This window comes from Doryrhamphus excisus, unplaced genomic scaffold, assembly GCF_030265055.1.
Source record: "Doryrhamphus excisus isolate RoL2022-K1 unplaced genomic scaffold, RoL_Dexc_1.0 HiC_scaffold_25, whole genome shotgun sequence".
NCBI classification, from domain to species: Eukaryota; Metazoa; Chordata; class Actinopteri; order Syngnathiformes; family Syngnathidae; genus Doryrhamphus; species Doryrhamphus excisus.
Window position 1 is genome coordinate 1,207,086 of NW_026652243.1, and position 12,718 is coordinate 1,219,803.

A 12,718-nucleotide genomic window follows, 5' to 3' on the forward strand; every position below is an offset into this window, starting at 1 on the left:
GTTTTGCTGGAGTCTAGTTTGGCCTGCGTCACCTTCAAATAGGATATTTTCAGTTGACCTGGCCGCTTACGGCCATACTACCCTGAAAACGCCCGATCTCGGAAGCTAAGCAGGGGCGGGCCTGGTTAGTACTTGGATGGGAGACCGCCTGGGAATACCAGGTGCTGTAAGCTCTTTATGGTTTCTGCTCTAGCCTGACAGCAGAGGGCGCTGTTTGACACTTTTTGCTGGATCTAGTTTGGCCTGCGTCGCCTTCAAATAAGATCTTTTCAGTTGTCCTGGCAGCTTACGGCCATACTACCCTGAAAACGCCCGATCTCGTCCGATCTCGGAAGCTAAGCAGGGGTGGGCCTGGTTAGTACTTGGATGGGAGACCGTCTGGCAATACCAGGTGCTGTAAGCCTTTTATGGTTTCTGCTCTTGCCTGACAGCAGAGGGCGCTGTTTGACACTTTTTGCTGGAGTCTAGTTTGGCCTGCGTCGCCTTCAAATAGGATCTTTTCATTTGCCCTGGCAGCTTACGGCCATACTACCCTGAAAACGCCCGATCTCGTCCGATCTCGGAAGCTAAGCAGGGGCGGGCCTGGTTAGTACTTGGATGGGAGACCACCTGGGAATACCAGGTGCTGTACGCTTTTTATGGTTTCTGCTCTTGCCTGACAGCAGAGGGCGCTGTTTGACACTTTTTGCTGGAGTCTAGTTTGTCCTGCGTCGCCTTCAAATAGGATCTTTTCAGTTGCCTTGGCAGCTTTTGGCCATACTACCCTGAAAACGCCCGATCTCGGAAGCTAAGCAGGGGCGGGCCTGGTTATACTTGGATGGGAGACCGCCTGGGAATACCAGGTGCTGTAAGCTTTTTATGGTTTCTGCTCTTGCCTGACAGCAGAGGGCGCTGTTTGACATGTTTTGCTGGAGTCTAGTTTGGCCTGCGTCACCTTCAAATAGGATTTTTTCAGTTGACCTGGCAGCTTACGGCCATACTACCTTGAAAACGCCCGATCTCATCCGATCTCGGAAGCTAAGCACGGGCGGGCCTGGTTAGTACTTGAATGGGAGACCGCCTGGGAATACCAGGTGCTGTAAGCTTTTTATGGTTTCTGCTCTTGCCTAACAGCAGAGGGCGCTGTTTGACACTTTTTGCTGGAGTCTAGTTTGGCCTGCGTCGCCTTCAAATAAGATCTTTTCAGTTGACCTGGCAGCTTACGGCCATACTACCCTGAAAACGCCCGATCTCGTCCGATCTCGGAAGCTAAGCAGGGGCGGGCCTGGTTAGTACTTGGATGGGAGACCGCCTGGGAATACCAGGTGCTGTAAGCTTTTTATGGTTTCTGCTCTTGCCTGACAGCAGAGGGCGCTGTTTGACACTTTTTGCTGGAGTCTAGTTTGGCCTGCGTCGCCTTCAAATAGGATCTTTTCAGTTGGCCTGGCAGCTTACGGCCATACTACCCTGAAAACGCCCGATCTCTTCCGATCTCAGAAGCTAAGCAGGGGCGGGCCTGGTTAGTACTTGGATGGGAGACCGCCTGGGAATACCAGGTGCTGTAAGCTTTTTATGGTTTCTGCTCTTGCCTGACAGCAGAGGGCGCTATTTGACACTTTTTGCTGGCTCTAGTTTGGCCTGCGTCGCCTTCAAATAGGATCTTTTCAGTTGATGTGGCAGCTTACGGCCATACTACCCTGAAAACGCCCGATCTCGTCCGATCTCGGAAGCTAAGCAGGGGCGGGCCTGGTTAGTACTTGGATGGGAGACCGCCTGGGAATACCAGGTGCTGTAAGCTTTTTATGGTTTCTGCTCTTGCCTGACAGCAGAGGGCGCTGTTTGACACTTTTTGCTGGAGTCTAGTTTGGCCTGCGTCGCCTTCAAATAGGATCTTTACAGTTGCCCTGGCAGCTTACGGCCACACTACCCTGAAAACGCCTGATCTCGGAAGCTAAGCAGGGGAGGGCCTGGTTAGTACTTGGATGGGAGACCGCCTGGGAATACCAGGTGCTGTAAGCTTTTTATGGTTTCTGCTCTAGCCTGACAGCAGAGGGCGCTGTTTGACACTTTTTGCTGGATCTAGTTTGGCCTGCGTCTTCTTCAAATAGGATCTTTTCAGTTGCCCTGGCAGCTTACGGCCATACTACCCTGAAAACGCCTGATCTCGTCCGATCTCGGAAGCTAAGCAGGGGCGGGCCTGGTTAGTACTTGGATGGGAGACCGCCTGGGAATACCAGGTGCTGTAAGCTTTTTTTGGTTTCTGCTCTTGCCTGACAGCAGAGGGCGCTGTTTGTCACTTTTTGCTGGAGTCTAGTTTGGCCTGCGTCGCCTTCAAATAGGATCTTTTCAGTTGATGTGGCAGCTTACGGCCATATTACCCTGAAAAGGCCCGATCTCGTCCGATCTCGGAAGCTAAGCAGGGGCGGGCCTGGTTAGTACTTGGATGGGAGACCGCCTGGGAATACCAGGTGCTGTAAGCTTTTTATGGTTTCTGCTCTAGCCTGACAGCAGAGGGCGCTGTTTGACACTTTTTGCTGGATCTAGTTTGGCCTGCGTCGCCTTCAAATAAGATCTTTTCAGTTGTCCTGGCAGCTTACGGCCATACCACCCTGAAAACGCCTGATCTCGTCCGATCTCGGAAGCTAAGCAGGGGCGGGCCTGGTTAGTACTTGGATGGGAGACCGCCTGGGAATACCAGGTGCTGTAAGCTTTTTATGGTTTCTGCTCTTGCCTGACAGCAGAGGGCGCTGTTTGACACTTTTTGCTGGAGTCTAGTTTGGCCTGCGTCGCCTTCAAATAGGATCTTTTCAGTCGCCCTTGCAGCTTACGGCCATACTACCCTGAAAACGCCCGATCTCGTCCGATCTCGGAAGCTAAGCAGGGGCGGTCCTGGTTAGTACTTGGATGGGAGACCGCCTGGGATTACCAGGTGCTGTAAGCTTTTTATGGTTTCTGCTCTTGCCTGACAGCAGAGGGCGCTGTTTGACACTTTTTGCTGGAGTCTAGTTTGGCCTGCGTCTTCTTCAAATAGGATCTTTTCAGTTGTCCTGGCAGCTTACGGCCATACTACCCTGAAAACGCCCGATCTCGGAAGCTAAGCAGGGGCGGGCCTGGTTAGTACTTGGATGGGAGACCGCCTGTGAATACCAGGTGCTGTAAGCTTTTTATGGTTTCTGCTCTTGCCTGACAGCAGAGGGCGCTGTTTGACACTTTTTGCTGTAGTCTAGTTTGGCCTGCGTCACTTTCAAATAGGATCTTTTCAGTTGACCTGGCAGCTTAGGCCATACTACCCTGAAAACGCCCGATCTCGTACGATCTCGGAAGCTAAGCAGGGCCGGGCCTGGTTAGTACTTGGATGGGAGACCGCCTGTGAATACCAGGTGCTGTAAGCTTTTTATGGTTTCTGCTCTTGCCTGACAGCAGAGGGCGCTGTTTGACACTTTTTGCTGTAGTCTAGTTTGGCCTGCGTCACCTTCAAATAGGATCTTTTCAGTTGACCTGGCAGCTTACGGCCATACTACCCTGAAAACGCCCGATCTCGTCCGATCTCGGAAGCTAAGCAGGGGCGGGCCTGGTTAGTACATGGATGGGAGACCGCCTGGGAATACCAGGTGCTGTAAGCTTTTTATGGTTTCTGCTCTAGGCTGACAGCAGAGGGCGCTGTTTGACATGTTTTGCTGGAGTCTAGTTTGTCCTGCGTCGCCTTCAAATAGGATCTTTTCAGTTGCCTTGGCAGCTTTTGGCCATACTACCCTGAAAACGCCTGATCTCGGAAGCTAAGCAGGGGAGGGCCTGGTTAGTACTTGGATGGGAGACCGCCTGGGAATACCAGGTGCTGTAAGCTTTTTATGGTTTTTGCTCTAGCCTGACAGCAGAGGGCGCTGTTTGACACTTTTTGCTGGATCTAGTTTGGCCTGCGTCGCCTTCAAATAAGATCTTTTCAGTTGTCCTGGCAGCTTACGGCCATACCACCCTGAAAACGCCTGATCTCGTCCGATCTCGGAAGCTAAGCAGGGGCGGGCCTGGTTAGTACTTGGAAGGGAGACCGCCTGGGAATACCAGGTGCTGTAAGCTTTTTATGGTTTCTGCTCTTGCCTGACAGCAGAGGGCGCTGTTTGACACTTTTTGCTGTAGTCTAGTTTGGCCTGCGTCACCTTCAAATAGGATCTTTTCAGTTGACCTGGCAGCTTACGGCCATACCACCCTGAAAACGCCTGATCTCGTCCGATCTCGGAAGCTAAGCAGGGGCGGGCCTGGTTAGTACTTGGATGGGAGACCGCCAGGGAATACCAGGTGCTGTAAGCTTTTTATGGTTTCTGCTCTTGCCTGACAGCAGAGGGCGCTGTTTGACACCTTTTGCTGGAGTCTAGTTTGGCCTGCGTCGCCTTCAAATAGGATCTTTTCAGTTGATGTGGCAGCTTACGGCCATACTACCCTGAAAACGCCCGATCTCGTCCGATCTCGGAAGCTAAGCAGGGGCGAGCCTGGTTAGTACTTGGATGGGAGACCGCCTGGGAATAACAGGTGCTGTAAGCTTTTCATGGTTTCTGCTCTTGCCTGACAGCAGAGGGCGCTGTTTGACATGTTTTGCTGGAGTCTAGTTTGGCCTGCGTCACCTTCAAATAGGATATTTTCAGTTGACCTGGCCGCTTACGGCCATACTACCCTGAAAACGCCCGATCTCGGAAGCTAAGCAGGGGCGGGCCTGGTTAGTACTTGGATGGGAGACCGCCTGGGAATACCAGGTGCTGTAAGCTCTTTATGGTTTCTGCTCTAGCCTGACAGCAGAGGGCGCTGTTTGACACTTTTTGCTGGATCTAGTTTGGCCTGCGTCGCCTTCAAATAAGATCTTTTCAGTTGTCCTGGCAGCTTACGGCCATACTACCCTGAAAACGCCCGATCTCGTCCGATCTCGGAAGCTAAGCAGGGGTGGGCCTGGTTAGTACTTGGATGGGAGACCGCCTGGCAATACCAGGTGCTGTAAGCCTTTTATGGTTTCTGCTCTTGCCTGACAGCAGAGGGCGCTGTTTGACACTTTTTGCTGGAGTCTAGTTTGGCCTGCGTCGCCTTCAAATAGGATCTTTTCATTTGCCCTGGCAGCTTACGGCCATACTACCCTGAAAACGCCCGATCTCGTCCGATCTCGGAAGCTAAGCAGGGGCGGGCCTGGTTAGTACTTGAATGGGAGACCGCCTGGGAATACCAGGTGCTGTAAGCTTTTTATGGTTTCTGCTCTTGCCTAACAGCAGAGGGCGCTGTTTGACACTTTTTGATGGATCTAGTTTGGCCTGCGTCGCCTTCAAATAGGATCTTTTCAGTTGATGTGGCAGCTTACGGCCATATTACCCTGAAAAGGCCCGATCTCGTCCGATCTCGGAAGCTAAGCAGGGGCGGGCCTGGTTAGTACTTGGATGGGAGACCGCCTGGGAATACCAGGTGCTGTAAGCTTTTTATGGTTTCTGCTCTAGCCTGACAGCAGAGGGCGCTGTTTGACACTTTTTGCTGGATCTAGTTTGGCCTGCGTCGCCTTCAAATAAGATCTTTTCAGTTGTCCTGGCAGCTTACGGCCATACCACCCTGAAAACGCCTGATCTCGTCCGATCTCGGAAGCTAAGCAGGGGCGGGCCTGGTTAGTACTTGGATGGGAGACCGCCTGGGAATACCAGGTGCTGTAAGCTTTTTATGGTTTCTGCTCTTGCCTGACAGCAGAGGGCGCTGTTTGACACTTTTTGCTGGAGTCTAGTTTGGCCTGCGTCGCCTTCAAATAGGATCTTTTCAGTCGCCCTTGCAGCTTACGGCCATACTACCCTGAAAACGCCCGATCTCGTCCGATCTCGGAAGCTAAGCAGGGGCGGTCCTGGTTAGTACTTGGATGGGAGACCGCCTGGGATTACCAGGTGCTGTAAGCTTTTTATGGTTTCTGCTCTTGCCTGACAGCAGAGGGCGCTGTTTGACACTTTTTGCTGGAGTCTAGTTTGGCCTGCGTCTTCTTCAAATAGGATCTTTTCAGTTGATGTGGCAGCTTACGGCCATACTACCCTGAAAACGCCCGATCTCGGAAGCTAAGCAGGGGCGGGCCTGGTTAGTACTTGGATGGGAGACCGCCTGTGAATACCAGGTGCTGTAAGCTTTTTATGGTTTCTGCTCTTGCCTGACAGCAGAGGGCGCTGTTTGACACTTTTTGCTGTAGTCTAGTTTGGCCTGCGTCACTTTCAAATAGGATCTTTTCAGTTGACCTGGCAGCTTAGGCCATACTACCCTGAAAACGCCCGATCTCGTACGATCTCGGAAGCTAAGCAGGGCCGGGCCTGGTTAGTACTTGGATGGGAGACCGCCTGTGAATACCAGGTGCTGTAAGCTTTTTATGGTTTCTGCTCTTGCCTGACAGCAGAGGGCGCTGTTTGACACTTTTTGCTGTAGTCTAGTTTGGCCTGCGTCACCTTCAAATAGGATCTTTTCAGTTGACCTGGCAGCTTACGGCCATACTACCCTGAAAACGCCCGATCTCGTCCGATCTCGGAAGCTAAGCAGGGGCGGGCCTGGTTAGTACTTGGATGGGAGACCGCCTGGGAATACCAGGTGCTGTAAGCTTTTTATGGTTTCTGCTCTAGCCTGACAGCAGAGGGCGCTGTTTGACATGTTTTGCTGGAGTCTAGTTTGTCCTGCGTCGCCTTCAAATAGGATCTTTTCAGTTGCCTTGGCAGCTTTTGGCCATACTACCCTGAAAACGCCTGATCTCGGAAGCTAAGCAGGGGAGGGCCTGGTTAGTACTTGGATGGGAGACCGCCTGGGAATACCAGGTGCTGTAAGCTTTTTATGGTTTTTGCTCTAGCCTGACAGCAGAGGGCGCTGTTTGACACTTTTTGCTGGATCTAGTTTGGCCTGCGTCGCCTTCAAATAAGATCTTTTCAGTTGTCCTGGCAGCTTACGGCCATACCACCCTGAAAACGCCTGATCTCGTCCGATCTCGGAAGCTAAGCAGGGGCGGGCCTGGTTAGTACTTGGATGGGAGACCGCCTGGGAATACCAGGTGCTGTAAGCTTTTTATGGTTTCTGCTCTTGCCTGACAGCAGAGGGCGCTGTTTGACACCTTTTGCTGGAGTCTAGTTTGGCCTGCGTCGCCTTCAAATAGGATCTTTTCAGTTGATGTGGCAGCTTACGGCCATACTACCCTGAAAACGCCCGATCTCGTCCGATCTCGGAAGCTAAGCAGGGGCGAGCCTGGTTAGTACTTGGATGGGAGACCGCCTGGGAATAACAGGTGCTGTAAGCTTTTCATGGTTTCTGCTCTTGCCTGACAGCAGAGGGCGCTGTTTGACATGTTTTGCTGGAGTCTAGTTTGGCCTGCGTCACCTTCAAATAGGATATTTTCAGTTGACCTGGCCGCTTACGGCCATACTACCCTGAAAACGCCCGATCTCGGAAGCTAAGCAGGGGCGGGCCTGGTTAGTACTTGGATGGGAGACCGCCTGGGAATACCAGGTGCTGTAAGCTCTTTATGGTTTCTGCTCTAGCCTGACAGCAGAGGGCGCTGTTTGACACTTTTTGCTGGATCTAGTTTGGCCTGCGTCACCTTCAAATAAGATCTTTTCAGTTGTCCTGGCAGCTTACGGCCATACTACCCTGAAAACGCCCGATCTCGTCCGATCTCGGAAGCTAAGCAGGGGTGGGCCTAGTTAGTACTTGGATGGGAGACCGCCTGGCAATACCAGGTGCTGTAAGCCTTTTATGGTTTCTGCTCTTGCCTGACAGCAGAGGGCGCTGTTTGACACTTTTTGCTGGAGTCTAGTTTGGCCTGCGTCGCCTTCAAATAGGATCTTTTCATTTGCCCTGGCAGCTTACGGCCATACTACCCTGAAAACGCCCGATCTCGTCCGATCTCGGAAGCTAAGCAGGGGCGGGCCTGGTTAGTACTTGGATGGGAGACCACCTGGGAATACCAGGTGCTGTACGCTTTTTATGGTTTCTGCTCTTGCCTGACAGCAGAGGGCGCTGTTTGACACTTTTTGCTGGAGTCTAGTTTGTCCTGCGTCGCCTTCAAATAGGATCTTTTCAGTTGCCTTGGCAGCTTTTGGCCATACTACCCTGAAAACGCCCGATCTCGGAAGCTAAGCAGGGGCGGGCCTGGTTATACTTGGATGGGAGACCGCCTGGGAATACCAGGTGCTGTAAGCTTTTTATGGTTTCTGCTCTTGCCTGACAGCAGAGGGCGCTGTTTGACATGTTTTGCTGGAGTCTAGTTTGGCCTGCGTCACCTTCAAATAGGATTTTTTCAGTTGACCTGGCAGCTTACGGCCATACTACCTTGAAAACGCCCGATCTCGTCCGATCTCGGAAGCTAAGCACGGGCGGGCCTGGTTAGTACTTGAATGGGAGACCGCCTGGGAATACCAGGTGCTGTAAGCTTTTTATGGTTTCTGCTCTTGCCTAACAGCAGAGGGCGCTGTTTGACACTTTTTGCTGGAGTCTAGTTTGGCCTGCGTCGCCTTCAAATAAGATCTTTTCAGTTGACCTGGCAGCTTACGGCCATACTACCCTGAAAACGCCCGATCTCGTCCGATCTCGGAAGCTAAGCAGGGGCGGGCCTGGTTAGTACTTGGATGGGAGACCGCCTGGGAATACCAGGTGCTGTAAGCTTTTTATGGTTTCTGCTCTTGCCTGACAGCAGAGGGCGCTGTTTGACACTTTTTGCTGGAGTCTAGTTTGGCCTGCGTCGCCTTCAAATAGGATCTTTTCAGTTGTCCTGGCAGCTTACGGCCATACTACCCTGAAAACGCCCGATCTCTTCCGATCTCAGAAGCTAAGCAGGGGCGGGCCTGGTTAGTACTTGGATGGGAGACCGCCTGGGAATACCAGGTGCTGTAAGCTTTTTATGGTTTCTGCTCTTGCCTGACAGCAGAGGGCGCTATTTGACACTTTTTGCTGGCTCTAGTTTGGCCTGCGTCGCCTTCAAATAGGATCTTTTCAGTTGATGTGGCAGCTTACGGCCATACTACCCTGAAAACGCCCGATCTCGTCCGATCTCGGAAGCTAAGCAGGGGCGGGCCTGGTTAGTACTTGGATGGGAGACCGCCTGGGAATACCAGGTGCTGTAAGCTTTTTATGGTTTCTGCTCTTGCCTGACAGCAGAGGGCGCTGTTTGACACTTTTTGCTGGAGTCTAGTTTGGCCTGCGTCGCCTTCAAATAGGATCTTTACAGTTGCCCTGGCAGCTTACGGCCACACTACCCTGAAAACGCCTGATCTCGGAAGCTAAGCAGGGGAGGGCCTGGTTAGTACTTGGATGGGAGACCGCCTGGGAATACCAGGTGCTGTAAGCTTTTTATGGTTTCTGCTCTAGCCTGACAGCAGAGGGCGCTGTTTGACACTTTTTGCTGGATCTAGTTTGGCCTGCGTCTTCTTCAAATAGGATCTTTTCAGTTGCCCTGGCAGCTTACGGCCATACTACCCTGAAAACGCCCGATCTCGTCCGATCTCGGAAGCTAAGCAGGGGCGGGCCTGGTTAGTACTTGGATGGGAGACCGCCTGGGAATACCAGGTGCTGTAAGCTTTTTATGGTTTCTGCTCTAGCCTGACAGCAGAGGGCGCTGTTTGACACTTTTTGCTGGATCTAGTTTGGCCTGCGTCGCCTTCAAATAAGATCTTTTCAGTTGTCCTGGCAGCTTACGGCCATACCACCCTGAAAACGCCTGATCTCGTCCGATCTCGGAAGCTAAGCAGGGGCGGGCCTGGTTAGTACTTGGATGGGAGACCGCCTGGGAATACCAGGTGCTGTAAGCTTTTTATGGTTTCTGCTCTTTCCTGACAGCAGAGGGCGCTGTTTGACACTTTTTGCTGGAGTCTAGTTTGGCCTGCGTCGCCTTCAAATAGGATCTTTTCAGTCGCCCTTGCAGCTTACGGCCATACTACCCTGAAAACGCCCGATCTCGTCCGATCTCGGAAGCTAAGCAGGGGCGGTCCTGGTTAGTACTTGGATGGGAGACCGCCTGGGATTACCAGGTGCTGTAAGCTTTTTATGGTTTCTGCTCTTGCCTGACAGCAGAGGGCGCTGTTTGACACTTTTTGCTGGAGTCTAGTTTGGCCTGCGTCTTCTTCAAATAGGATCTTTTCAGTTGTCCTGGCAGCTTACGGCCATACTACCCTGAAAACGCCCGATCTCGGAAGCTAAGCAGGGGCGGGCCTGGTTAGTACTTGGATGGGAGACCGCCTGTGAATACCAGGTGCTGTAAGCTTTTTATGGTTTCTGCTCTTGCCTGACAGCAGAGGGCGCTGTTTGACACTTTTTGCTGTAGTCTAGTTTGGCCTGCGTCACTTTCAAATAGGATCTTTTCAGTTGACCTGGCAGCTTAGGCCATACTACCCTGAAAACGCCCGATCTCGTACGATCTCGGAAGCTAAGCAGGGCCGGGCCTGGTTAGTACTTGGATGGGAGACCGCCTGTGAATACCAGGTGCTGTAAGCTTTTTATGGTTTCTGCTCTTGCCTGACAGCAGAGGGCGCTGTTTGACACTTTTTGCTGTAGTCTAGTTTGGCCTGCGTCACCTTCAAATAGGATCTTTTCAGTTGACCTGGCAGCTTACGGCCATACTACCCTGAAAACGCCCGATCTCGTCCGATCTCGGAAGCTAAGCAGGGGCGGGCCTGGTTAGTACTTGGATGGGAGACCGCCTGGGAATACCAGGTGCTGTAAGCTTTTTATGGTTTCTGCTCTAGCCTGACAGCAGAGGGCGCTGTTTGACATGTTTTGCTGGAGTCTAGTTTGTCCTGCGTCGCCTTCAAATAGGATCTTTTCAGTTGCCTTGGCAGCTTTTGGCCATACTACCCTGAAAACGCCTGATCTCGGAAGCTAAGCAGGGGAGGGCCTGGTTAGTACTTGGATGGGAGACCGCCTGGGAATACCAGGTGCTGTAAGCTTTTTATGGTTTTTGCTCTAGCCTGACAGCAGAGGGCGCTGTTTGACACTTTTTGCTGGATCTAGTTTGGCCTGCGTCGCCTTCAAATAAGATCTTTTCAGTTGTCCTGGCAGCTTACGGCCATACCACCCTGAAAACGCCTGATCTCGTCCGATCTCGGAAGCTAAGCAGGGGCGGGCCTGGTTAGTACTTGGATGGGAGACCGCCTGGGAATACCAGGTGCTGTAAGCTTTTTATGGTTTCTGCTCTTGCCTGACAGCAGAGGGCGCTGTTTGACACCTTTTGCTGGAGTCTAGTTTGGCCTGCGTCGCCTTCAAATAGGATCTTTTCAGTTGATGTGGCAGCTTACGGCCATACTACCCTGGAAACGCCCGATCTCGTCCGATCTCGGAAGCTAAGCAGGGGCGAGCCTGGTTAGTACTTGGATGAGAGACCGCCTGGGAATACCAGGTGCTGTAAGCTTTTCATGGTTTCTGCTCTTGCCTGACAGCAGAGGGCGCTGTTTGACATGTTTTGCTGGAGTCTAGTTTGGCCTGCGTCACCTTCAAATAGGATATTTTCAGTTGACCTGGCCGCTTACGGCCATACTACCCTGAAAACGCCCGATCTCGGAAGCTAAGCAGGGGCGGGCCTGGTTAGTACTTGGATGGGAGACCGCCTGGGAATACCAGGTGCTGTAAGCTCTTTATGGTTTCTGCTCTAGCCTGACAGCAGAGGGCGCTGTTTGACACTTTTTGCTGGATCTAGTTTGGCCTGCGTCGCCTTCAAATAAGATCTTTTCAGTTGTCCTGGCAGCTTACGGCCATACTACCCTGAAAACGCCCGATCTCGTCCGATCTCGGAAGCTAAGCAGGGGTGGGCCTGGTTAGTACTTGGATGGGAGACCGTCTGGCAATACCAGGTGCTGTAAGCCTTTTATGGTTTCTGCTCTTGCCTGACAGCAGAGGGCGCTGTTTGACACTTTTTGCTGGAGTCTAGTTTGGCCTGCGTCGCCTTCAAATAGGATCTTTTCATTTGCCCTGGCAGCTTACGGCCATACTACCCTGAAAACGCCCGATCTCGTCCGATCTCGGAAGCTAAGCAGGGGCGGGCCTGGTTAGTACTTGGATGGGAGACCACCTGGGAATACCAGGTGCTGTACGCTTTTTATGGTTTCTGCTCTTGCCTGACAGCAGAGGGCGCTGTTTGACACTTTTTGCTGGAGTCTAGTTTGTCCTGCGTCGCCTTCAAATAGGATCTTTTCAGTTGCCTTGGCAGCTTTTGGCCATACTACCCTGAAAACGCCCGATCTCGGAAGCTAAGCAGGGGCGGGCCTGGTTATACTTGGATGGGAGACCGCCTGGGAATACCAGGTGCTGTAAGCTTTTTATGGTTTCTGCTCTTGCCTGACAGCAGAGGGCGCTGTTTGACATGTTTTGCTGGAGTCTAGTTTGGCCTGCGTCACCTTCAAATAGGATTTTTTCAGTTGACCTGGCAGCTTACGGCCATACTACCTTGAAAACGCCCGATCTCATCCGATCTCGGAAGCTAAGCACGGGCGGGCCTGGTTAGTACTTGAATGGGAGACCGCCTGGGAATACCAGGTGCTGTAAGCTTTTTATGGTTTCTGCTCTTGCCTAACAGCAGAGGGCGCTGTTTGACACTTTTTGCTGGAGTCTAGTTTGGCCTGCGTCGCCTTCAAATAAGATCTTTTCAGTTGACCTGGCAGCTTACGGCCATACTACCCTGAAAACGCCCGATCTCGTCCGATCTCGGAAGCTAAGCAGGGGCGGGCCTGGTTAGTACTTGGATGGGAGACCGCCTGGGAATACCAGGTGCTGTAAGCTT

At 52.3% G+C, this 12,718-nt stretch overlaps 41 non-coding genes and 15 pseudogenes across 41 annotated transcripts; all 56 read left to right on the plus strand.

Annotated features, from left to right (window-relative positions):
• The first annotated feature begins 64 nt into the window (after window positions 1–64).
• LOC131111885 (5S ribosomal RNA) lies at window positions 65–173 on the plus strand (annotated as a pseudogene).
• A 111-nt stretch (window positions 174–284) lies between these two features.
• On the plus strand, window positions 285–403 carry LOC131117129 (5S ribosomal RNA). Its single transcript, XR_009124355.1, has one exon. It is a non-coding gene; the product is annotated as a 5S ribosomal RNA (ribosomal RNA).
• Window positions 404–515: 112 nt separating this feature from the next.
• LOC131116079 (5S ribosomal RNA) lies at window positions 516–634 on the plus strand. The gene has a single exon (XR_009123340.1). It is a non-coding gene; the product is annotated as a 5S ribosomal RNA (ribosomal RNA).
• A 112-nt stretch (window positions 635–746) lies between these two features.
• LOC131114068 (5S ribosomal RNA) lies at window positions 747–854 on the plus strand (annotated as a pseudogene).
• A 112-nt stretch (window positions 855–966) lies between these two features.
• LOC131116281 (5S ribosomal RNA) lies at window positions 967–1,085 on the plus strand. Its single transcript, XR_009123536.1, has one exon. It is a non-coding gene; the product is annotated as a 5S ribosomal RNA (ribosomal RNA).
• A 112-nt stretch (window positions 1,086–1,197) lies between these two features.
• LOC131114785 (5S ribosomal RNA) lies at window positions 1,198–1,316 on the plus strand. The gene has a single exon (XR_009122087.1). It is a non-coding gene; the product is annotated as a 5S ribosomal RNA (ribosomal RNA).
• A 112-nt stretch (window positions 1,317–1,428) lies between these two features.
• On the plus strand, window positions 1,429–1,547 carry LOC131117233 (5S ribosomal RNA). Its single transcript, XR_009124456.1, has one exon. It is a non-coding gene; the product is annotated as a 5S ribosomal RNA (ribosomal RNA).
• A 111-nt stretch (window positions 1,548–1,658) lies between these two features.
• On the plus strand, window positions 1,659–1,777 carry LOC131114786 (5S ribosomal RNA). Its single transcript, XR_009122088.1, has one exon. It is a non-coding gene; the product is annotated as a 5S ribosomal RNA (ribosomal RNA).
• Window positions 1,778–1,889: 112 nt separating this feature from the next.
• LOC131112794 (5S ribosomal RNA) lies at window positions 1,890–1,998 on the plus strand (annotated as a pseudogene).
• A 111-nt stretch (window positions 1,999–2,109) lies between these two features.
• On the plus strand, window positions 2,110–2,228 carry LOC131115861 (5S ribosomal RNA). The gene has a single exon (XR_009123129.1). It is a non-coding gene; the product is annotated as a 5S ribosomal RNA (ribosomal RNA).
• Window positions 2,229–2,340: 112 nt separating this feature from the next.
• On the plus strand, window positions 2,341–2,459 carry LOC131117824 (5S ribosomal RNA). The gene has a single exon (XR_009125030.1). It is a non-coding gene; the product is annotated as a 5S ribosomal RNA (ribosomal RNA).
• Window positions 2,460–2,570: 111 nt separating this feature from the next.
• On the plus strand, window positions 2,571–2,689 carry LOC131113150 (5S ribosomal RNA). Its single transcript, XR_009121465.1, has one exon. It is a non-coding gene; the product is annotated as a 5S ribosomal RNA (ribosomal RNA).
• A 112-nt stretch (window positions 2,690–2,801) lies between these two features.
• LOC131118257 (5S ribosomal RNA) lies at window positions 2,802–2,920 on the plus strand. The gene has a single exon (XR_009125423.1). It is a non-coding gene; the product is annotated as a 5S ribosomal RNA (ribosomal RNA).
• A 112-nt stretch (window positions 2,921–3,032) lies between these two features.
• LOC131112283 (5S ribosomal RNA) lies at window positions 3,033–3,141 on the plus strand (annotated as a pseudogene).
• A 112-nt stretch (window positions 3,142–3,253) lies between these two features.
• LOC131119102 (5S ribosomal RNA) lies at window positions 3,254–3,371 on the plus strand. Its single transcript, XR_009126230.1, has one exon. It is a non-coding gene; the product is annotated as a 5S ribosomal RNA (ribosomal RNA).
• A 112-nt stretch (window positions 3,372–3,483) lies between these two features.
• LOC131116253 (5S ribosomal RNA) lies at window positions 3,484–3,602 on the plus strand. Its single transcript, XR_009123508.1, has one exon. It is a non-coding gene; the product is annotated as a 5S ribosomal RNA (ribosomal RNA).
• A 112-nt stretch (window positions 3,603–3,714) lies between these two features.
• LOC131113625 (5S ribosomal RNA) lies at window positions 3,715–3,823 on the plus strand (annotated as a pseudogene).
• Window positions 3,824–3,934: 111 nt separating this feature from the next.
• On the plus strand, window positions 3,935–4,053 carry LOC131116015 (5S ribosomal RNA). Its single transcript, XR_009123281.1, has one exon. It is a non-coding gene; the product is annotated as a 5S ribosomal RNA (ribosomal RNA).
• A 112-nt stretch (window positions 4,054–4,165) lies between these two features.
• On the plus strand, window positions 4,166–4,284 carry LOC131115644 (5S ribosomal RNA). The gene has a single exon (XR_009122919.1). It is a non-coding gene; the product is annotated as a 5S ribosomal RNA (ribosomal RNA).
• Window positions 4,285–4,396: 112 nt separating this feature from the next.
• LOC131117677 (5S ribosomal RNA) lies at window positions 4,397–4,515 on the plus strand. The gene has a single exon (XR_009124888.1). It is a non-coding gene; the product is annotated as a 5S ribosomal RNA (ribosomal RNA).
• Window positions 4,516–4,627: 112 nt separating this feature from the next.
• Window positions 4,628–4,736, plus strand: LOC131111886 (5S ribosomal RNA; annotated as a pseudogene).
• A 111-nt stretch (window positions 4,737–4,847) lies between these two features.
• LOC131116587 (5S ribosomal RNA) lies at window positions 4,848–4,966 on the plus strand. Its single transcript, XR_009123830.1, has one exon. It is a non-coding gene; the product is annotated as a 5S ribosomal RNA (ribosomal RNA).
• A 112-nt stretch (window positions 4,967–5,078) lies between these two features.
• On the plus strand, window positions 5,079–5,197 carry LOC131115515 (5S ribosomal RNA). Its single transcript, XR_009122793.1, has one exon. It is a non-coding gene; the product is annotated as a 5S ribosomal RNA (ribosomal RNA).
• A 111-nt stretch (window positions 5,198–5,308) lies between these two features.
• LOC131117825 (5S ribosomal RNA) lies at window positions 5,309–5,427 on the plus strand. Its single transcript, XR_009125031.1, has one exon. It is a non-coding gene; the product is annotated as a 5S ribosomal RNA (ribosomal RNA).
• Window positions 5,428–5,538: 111 nt separating this feature from the next.
• On the plus strand, window positions 5,539–5,657 carry LOC131113161 (5S ribosomal RNA). Its single transcript, XR_009121466.1, has one exon. It is a non-coding gene; the product is annotated as a 5S ribosomal RNA (ribosomal RNA).
• Window positions 5,658–5,769: 112 nt separating this feature from the next.
• Window positions 5,770–5,888, plus strand: LOC131118258 (5S ribosomal RNA). The gene has a single exon (XR_009125424.1). It is a non-coding gene; the product is annotated as a 5S ribosomal RNA (ribosomal RNA).
• Window positions 5,889–6,000: 112 nt separating this feature from the next.
• On the plus strand, window positions 6,001–6,109 carry LOC131112284 (5S ribosomal RNA; annotated as a pseudogene).
• Window positions 6,110–6,221: 112 nt separating this feature from the next.
• Window positions 6,222–6,339, plus strand: LOC131119103 (5S ribosomal RNA). Its single transcript, XR_009126231.1, has one exon. It is a non-coding gene; the product is annotated as a 5S ribosomal RNA (ribosomal RNA).
• A 112-nt stretch (window positions 6,340–6,451) lies between these two features.
• Window positions 6,452–6,570, plus strand: LOC131114787 (5S ribosomal RNA). Its single transcript, XR_009122089.1, has one exon. It is a non-coding gene; the product is annotated as a 5S ribosomal RNA (ribosomal RNA).
• A 112-nt stretch (window positions 6,571–6,682) lies between these two features.
• On the plus strand, window positions 6,683–6,791 carry LOC131113626 (5S ribosomal RNA; annotated as a pseudogene).
• A 111-nt stretch (window positions 6,792–6,902) lies between these two features.
• On the plus strand, window positions 6,903–7,021 carry LOC131113172 (5S ribosomal RNA). The gene has a single exon (XR_009121467.1). It is a non-coding gene; the product is annotated as a 5S ribosomal RNA (ribosomal RNA).
• Window positions 7,022–7,133: 112 nt separating this feature from the next.
• On the plus strand, window positions 7,134–7,252 carry LOC131117678 (5S ribosomal RNA). Its single transcript, XR_009124889.1, has one exon. It is a non-coding gene; the product is annotated as a 5S ribosomal RNA (ribosomal RNA).
• A 112-nt stretch (window positions 7,253–7,364) lies between these two features.
• Window positions 7,365–7,473, plus strand: LOC131111887 (5S ribosomal RNA; annotated as a pseudogene).
• A 111-nt stretch (window positions 7,474–7,584) lies between these two features.
• LOC131117946 (5S ribosomal RNA) lies at window positions 7,585–7,703 on the plus strand. The gene has a single exon (XR_009125144.1). It is a non-coding gene; the product is annotated as a 5S ribosomal RNA (ribosomal RNA).
• A 112-nt stretch (window positions 7,704–7,815) lies between these two features.
• LOC131116080 (5S ribosomal RNA) lies at window positions 7,816–7,934 on the plus strand. The gene has a single exon (XR_009123341.1). It is a non-coding gene; the product is annotated as a 5S ribosomal RNA (ribosomal RNA).
• A 112-nt stretch (window positions 7,935–8,046) lies between these two features.
• LOC131114069 (5S ribosomal RNA) lies at window positions 8,047–8,154 on the plus strand (annotated as a pseudogene).
• A 112-nt stretch (window positions 8,155–8,266) lies between these two features.
• LOC131117000 (5S ribosomal RNA) lies at window positions 8,267–8,385 on the plus strand. The gene has a single exon (XR_009124230.1). It is a non-coding gene; the product is annotated as a 5S ribosomal RNA (ribosomal RNA).
• A 112-nt stretch (window positions 8,386–8,497) lies between these two features.
• Window positions 8,498–8,616, plus strand: LOC131114788 (5S ribosomal RNA). The gene has a single exon (XR_009122090.1). It is a non-coding gene; the product is annotated as a 5S ribosomal RNA (ribosomal RNA).
• A 112-nt stretch (window positions 8,617–8,728) lies between these two features.
• LOC131117235 (5S ribosomal RNA) lies at window positions 8,729–8,847 on the plus strand. The gene has a single exon (XR_009124458.1). It is a non-coding gene; the product is annotated as a 5S ribosomal RNA (ribosomal RNA).
• A 111-nt stretch (window positions 8,848–8,958) lies between these two features.
• Window positions 8,959–9,077, plus strand: LOC131114789 (5S ribosomal RNA). Its single transcript, XR_009122091.1, has one exon. It is a non-coding gene; the product is annotated as a 5S ribosomal RNA (ribosomal RNA).
• A 112-nt stretch (window positions 9,078–9,189) lies between these two features.
• Window positions 9,190–9,298, plus strand: LOC131112795 (5S ribosomal RNA; annotated as a pseudogene).
• Window positions 9,299–9,409: 111 nt separating this feature from the next.
• LOC131114790 (5S ribosomal RNA) lies at window positions 9,410–9,528 on the plus strand. The gene has a single exon (XR_009122092.1). It is a non-coding gene; the product is annotated as a 5S ribosomal RNA (ribosomal RNA).
• A 111-nt stretch (window positions 9,529–9,639) lies between these two features.
• Window positions 9,640–9,758, plus strand: LOC131113183 (5S ribosomal RNA). Its single transcript, XR_009121468.1, has one exon. It is a non-coding gene; the product is annotated as a 5S ribosomal RNA (ribosomal RNA).
• Window positions 9,759–9,870: 112 nt separating this feature from the next.
• Window positions 9,871–9,989, plus strand: LOC131118260 (5S ribosomal RNA). The gene has a single exon (XR_009125426.1). It is a non-coding gene; the product is annotated as a 5S ribosomal RNA (ribosomal RNA).
• Window positions 9,990–10,101: 112 nt separating this feature from the next.
• LOC131112285 (5S ribosomal RNA) lies at window positions 10,102–10,210 on the plus strand (annotated as a pseudogene).
• Window positions 10,211–10,322: 112 nt separating this feature from the next.
• On the plus strand, window positions 10,323–10,440 carry LOC131119104 (5S ribosomal RNA). The gene has a single exon (XR_009126232.1). It is a non-coding gene; the product is annotated as a 5S ribosomal RNA (ribosomal RNA).
• A 112-nt stretch (window positions 10,441–10,552) lies between these two features.
• On the plus strand, window positions 10,553–10,671 carry LOC131114791 (5S ribosomal RNA). Its single transcript, XR_009122093.1, has one exon. It is a non-coding gene; the product is annotated as a 5S ribosomal RNA (ribosomal RNA).
• Window positions 10,672–10,783: 112 nt separating this feature from the next.
• Window positions 10,784–10,892, plus strand: LOC131113627 (5S ribosomal RNA; annotated as a pseudogene).
• Window positions 10,893–11,003: 111 nt separating this feature from the next.
• Window positions 11,004–11,122, plus strand: LOC131113195 (5S ribosomal RNA). The gene has a single exon (XR_009121469.1). It is a non-coding gene; the product is annotated as a 5S ribosomal RNA (ribosomal RNA).
• A 112-nt stretch (window positions 11,123–11,234) lies between these two features.
• Window positions 11,235–11,353, plus strand: LOC131118399 (5S ribosomal RNA). The gene has a single exon (XR_009125565.1). It is a non-coding gene; the product is annotated as a 5S ribosomal RNA (ribosomal RNA).
• A 112-nt stretch (window positions 11,354–11,465) lies between these two features.
• LOC131111888 (5S ribosomal RNA) lies at window positions 11,466–11,574 on the plus strand (annotated as a pseudogene).
• Window positions 11,575–11,685: 111 nt separating this feature from the next.
• LOC131117131 (5S ribosomal RNA) lies at window positions 11,686–11,804 on the plus strand. Its single transcript, XR_009124357.1, has one exon. It is a non-coding gene; the product is annotated as a 5S ribosomal RNA (ribosomal RNA).
• Window positions 11,805–11,916: 112 nt separating this feature from the next.
• Window positions 11,917–12,035, plus strand: LOC131116081 (5S ribosomal RNA). Its single transcript, XR_009123342.1, has one exon. It is a non-coding gene; the product is annotated as a 5S ribosomal RNA (ribosomal RNA).
• Window positions 12,036–12,147: 112 nt separating this feature from the next.
• Window positions 12,148–12,255, plus strand: LOC131114071 (5S ribosomal RNA; annotated as a pseudogene).
• Window positions 12,256–12,367: 112 nt separating this feature from the next.
• Window positions 12,368–12,486, plus strand: LOC131116282 (5S ribosomal RNA). Its single transcript, XR_009123537.1, has one exon. It is a non-coding gene; the product is annotated as a 5S ribosomal RNA (ribosomal RNA).
• Window positions 12,487–12,598: 112 nt separating this feature from the next.
• LOC131114792 (5S ribosomal RNA) lies at window positions 12,599–12,717 on the plus strand. Its single transcript, XR_009122094.1, has one exon. It is a non-coding gene; the product is annotated as a 5S ribosomal RNA (ribosomal RNA).
• Window position 12,718: the final 1 nt, after the last annotated feature.